The 5,074-nt window shown below is 36.4% G+C and overlaps 1 pseudogene; it reads right to left on the bottom strand.

Annotated features, from left to right (window-relative positions):
• Nucleotides 1-3,472: 3,472 nt before the first annotated feature.
• LOC123203489 lies at nucleotides 3,473-4,632 on the bottom strand (annotated as a pseudogene).
• Nucleotides 4,633-5,074: the final 442 nt, after the last annotated feature.

The following is a 5,074-nucleotide window of genomic DNA, read 5'->3' as shown; positions in this document are numbered from 1 at the left end:
ACACATGTGTAATACCCTTAGGTACATGCTAAGGGTATTTGTGTCTTTTGGTCCTACGTTGAGAAATTTCTAGTTTTAAATGTATATGTTGAAATGTATGTGTGTGGGTTATATAAAAAGCAATTACAAAAGAAAAACAAAGATATATATATATATATATATATATGTACTACTAATGTTGAGAATAGAAGTTTTTTTTGTGTGGATTGTCAATATGGTAAGAGTTGCCAGTCAAGTTTTCCTGTTTCTCATTCAAGAGCCAAAACACCTTTAGATTTAGTTCATAGTTATGTATGGGGACCAGCCTTTGTATTGTCTCAAGAATGGTTCAAGTACTACATACACTTTGTTGATAACTTTTCTAGATTCACTTGGATTTATCCTTTAGAATCCAAGGCTCAGGTTTATCAAGTCTTTGCCCAATTTCACAAAAAAATTGAAAAACAGTTTGACAAAAAAATTAAAGTCATTCAGAGTGACTGAGGGGGAAAGTATAGACCATTAGTGAATTACTTGCAAACTCATGGGATAGAGTTTAGACATCCATGTCCATACACCCAACAACAGAATAGGAGGGCCGAGAGGAAACACAAACATTTGGTTGAGTTAGGCCTTGTTTTATTAGCCCAAGCTTTCTTGCCTTTGTCATATTGGTGGTGTGCCTTCCAAACAGCAGTTTTTCTAATCAATAGGCAACCATCTTCTGTTCTTGAGTTTATGTCTCCTTATCAGCCTTGTTTAATGAAGTTCCTGATTATAAACTACTGAGAGCCTTTGGGTGTGCTTGTTATCCCTTCTTGAGACCTTATAATAAGCATAAACTAGAGTTCCATACTCAAAAGTGTGTTTTCATAGGCTATAGTTTGAGTCATAAAGGGTATCGATGCTTAAGTCTAAGTGGAAAAATTTATATTTTTGCTAGTGTGAGGTTTGATGAGTCTGAGTATCTTTTTAAATCTAATTCTGTTTTTGCAACCAAGTGTGCCAATAACCATATGTTTGAGTCTACTAAAATTGTTCCAACCTTGAGTACGTTTATTCCTGAATACTCTTCTGATATAGCTCTTGAGGTGAATTCGAAAAGCACTAAAAAGTTCTCTAAAGCTATTGACACATCTCAGTAATTCCTCTTGTTAGTTCACAAATCATTGCTGTCACAGATCCTTCTTCTAATAGTATCAAAAACACCTCTAAGGATCAACACATATCCTCTGAAATGTCACCAGATTTGTTCATTTCTTTATCAAATTCAGAAAAATCTTGTTCAAAAAGTATCTCTTACACATATACATCTCCTGAAACACTTGATTCGAATGACACTTTTACCATTGTTAATTTGGAAGTTGATGTTCATGGTGTACATGAGAGTTCAACAGCCAAATCTAGGTGTGATAATAATGCTGATTATAAGAGTCGTCATGATCTAGCTCCTGTTCAAGCACCAAGTTGCTCGATTCATCCTATGGTCACCAAACCAAAAACTGGTAGTCTGCCTCAACCAAAACTCTATACAGCAGAGTCACAAATTGCAGAGCCTAAGTCAGTAGCAGATGCTCTTGCTAATCCATTATGGGTTCAAGCAATGCAAGCAGAGTTTGATGCTTTGATGAAGAACCAAACTTGGGTGTTAGTGCCACCTACTCAGGCTACTCATGTTGTTGATCACAAATGGGTTTTTAAGAAAAAAATGAATGCTAATGGAACTCTACAAAACTAAAAGCCAGGCTTGTTGCCAAGGAATTTCAGCAAACTCCAGGAGTGGAATTTTTTGATACATTTAGTCCAGTGATAAAGGCAACAACAGTAAGAGTTATGCTCACCTTGGTAGTGGTTTTTGACTAGAGAATTCACCAAATTGATATCAACAATGCTTTTCTCAATAGGGATTTGTAAGAGGAGGTGTTTATAACTCAACCAAAAGGGTTTGAAGACAAGTTGAGACCTGGTTTTATTTGCAAATTGTAGAAGGCACTATATGGCCTAAAACAGGCCCCAAGAGCTTGGTATGACAAGCTAAAACAGGTGTTAATAAATAAAGGTTTCAAGAACTCAGTGGCTGATTCTAGTTTATTTGTTTTTAAACAAGGCACATCAGTAATATATGTACTCATATACGTTTATGACAAATTGCTCACAGGGCCAGATTCTGATTTTATTAGAAAGCTAATAACTGATCTAAATGATCAATTTGCATTTAAAGAAATGGGTGAATTGGATTTTTTCTTGGCGCTGGAAGTAAAGAGAAGTCAGAAAGGTTTGCTATTGAGCCAAACAAAATATGCTTCTGATCTCTTGCATAAGGTGAACATGCAGGATTGCAAATCTGTTTCCACACCTATAGTCGTAGGTAGCAAATTGTTTCTTGGAGACAGTCTTGTATTTGATAAGCCAACGATGTATAGAAGTGTTATTGGTGCACTGCAATATTTGACCCTTACTAGACCTGATCTTTCTTATGCAATAAATAAGCTAAGTCAGTTCTTGAAGGAGCCAACACAACCTCAATGGTAGGTAGTAAAAAGAGTGTTATGATATATTCAAGGTACACTAGAGTATGGCTTGATGTTTAGGCCTTCTTTGATATTGAATTTGGAGGTTTTTTCAGATACAGATTGGGCTGGAATGGAAATTTGGAGGATAGAAGATCCACAAGCGGATATTGCATTTACCTTGAAGGTAATCTGGTTCAGTGGAGCTCTAAAAAACAAAGAGTGGTGGCTCTATCCTCCACTGAATCAAAATATAGGGCACTCAGTCAGGCAGTTACAGAAGTTGCATGGTTAAGATCTCTATTCAGTGAATTGGATTTGGAGTGGTTTGGTCAAGTAGTAATAAGGTGTGACAATATGAGTGTTGCTTCACTGGTAGCGAATTTTGTGTTTCATGGAAGGACAAAGCACATTGAGTTGGATGTGCATTTTATTCATGAGCAAGTGGTTTCTAAATCTGTGGCAATTCAATATGTGCCTTCACAACATCAGGTAGTTGATGTGTTTACTAAAGCACTGTCAACTGCAAGATTTGAGTTACTCAGAGATAGACTTCAAGTAGTGAGAATTACAGGAGAAACTGAAACTGTTGGAAGAAAAATTACAGAAATTCAGGAGAGCTGAGGGAGGATTATTTGTAAAGAAGTTGAGTTAAGCAGAATTAAGAGAGCTGTTGGAAGATTTGAGTTACTCTTTTGTTGTAATTCTAACTATTTCTTAGTTAGAATTGAGGGAGGATGTAAAAGAGCAAATTTTGATTGTAGTAGCAGAAGTAGAGTGAAGTTGTAGTGTTAGTAGCAGAGTTTTAACTTTAGCGATATGGTGCCTTTTGGAGAGTTAATAATGCGATTTCCACATGCAGTTACTACCGTTTGTGGTTCTTCAGATGTAAAGGTCAGGTCATCGTTGGATATGATCTCCAGTGAATGGCAAAGATTAAAGATTGACAGCTGTCAACAGCTAGCAATTGTTTGGCGGGAATTTTATTGTATAAAAGTTAACTCTTGCATATTTCTAAAGAATAAGAAGTGAAGTTCTTTTTCAGTCATTGCCCATTCCAGTGTGCTGGAAGTTGTGTCAGCACCTGCAGCAAACAAATCCTGTTAACAAACAAAGAATATATAACACCTCATTACAACATAAAGATATCGTAGGACTTAAGAGTAAGAACAATACTATAAGCACTTACAAGCATAAAAAATACAAGCTAAATTAAAGAAATACAAACCAGAAATAAATGCCTGATATAATCCCTGTTGGTAGCTTCAGTTTTGTCTTCCATAATGTTGAGAAGAGTCTCCAACATGTCATTGGTTTTAACATAACTAGGGACATCTCTCAGCTTCAAGCGTTGATCGATCATGAGATCAAAGAGCTCCAACATCTTCCCAAAGTGAATCGTCAAGCGACGTTTTATTCCCTGGGGGTCAATCTTTTTCAGCACAGGAAAATAATCGGCCATGTTAGGCTTTCCTGCTTCTACCATAATATTCCACACCAGCTCCCTAAACTCTGATTTGGGATCGGCCAAATCAATGGAGAACATAGTGTTTGATATCAAATTAAGACTAGTACTGAAAGCGGCTCTGCCGATATCTATGGCTTTATCGACATGGCAATTCTCTTCAACATAAGAAAGGAGTTGCTGCACATTCTTGCGCCGGAGGTCTTGATTGGCATCAAGTTTTTAAGTAACAAAAGTATGCGAGTTGCTGATTTTTCTGAGAGTTCTCCACGGGGTGGACACCGGAAGCCATGCCATGCTGAAAACATCATGTCGGTGAGCGAGCAGGGCGTCTGGAACGGAACGATTACAGAAGGCTGAATCGTGAGTTAGAAGGACTTGTTTGGCTATGGATTCGGAAGAAATGACTATAGTGGTCAACTGGCCCAGTTGAAGACTCATTATGGAGAGTTGTGAGGGTTGGCTAGAGACCTGTGAGGGTTTTTACCAAGAGCTAAGAGGTTGCCAATGATGGGGAGTTTGTACGGTCCAGGCGAAAGCTTCGTAGAAGCTTGTTTGGTTCTTCTGAAAATGGAGTTCAGAGCTATTATTGAAAGCCATGTGAAGAGAAGCCATATTATACAGCTAAATATGACATCCATTTTTTCTTGTTTAGAGAAATACCAGATTAAATCAAATGGACGAGGTTTGATTATTTATAGCGATGAAAACTGTAAATTGAATTCTCTTCCTTCACACAATTGTTATCTTTTTAACGTACCGTAATCAAACGGTCATCATCAAACAAGTTGGAGCAAACAGCAAACAGCAAATAGCAAATTGAAGTTGGAGATATTTCATTAATTTGTTGCATTCATGTTGTATATTCATGGAAATTATTCGTTTGTCGACTTAGAGATTTATATCTCAAGTCGGTTAGGTTTCATGTTCTGAAAAAATAGGATTTATATCTCTGAAATTTAACAAATGTTCAGGTAAAATATTAATTGAGAGGAGGATTTTTCTCTTTTAAATGTCAAAATTCAACCTCAAAATTTTTTTTAATTGCACATGAAAGTATTAAACTACCACATTTTATTATTAAAATAACTAAATTTTAATTTTTTACTATTAAATTATT

This window comes from Mangifera indica, chromosome 19 (assembly GCF_011075055.1).
Source record: "Mangifera indica cultivar Alphonso chromosome 19, CATAS_Mindica_2.1, whole genome shotgun sequence".
In the NCBI taxonomy this organism is placed as follows: domain Eukaryota; kingdom Viridiplantae; phylum Streptophyta; class Magnoliopsida; order Sapindales; family Anacardiaceae; genus Mangifera; species Mangifera indica.
The sequence above is the reverse complement of the archived record's forward strand: the minus strand, read 5'-3'. Positions and strand labels throughout refer to the sequence as shown.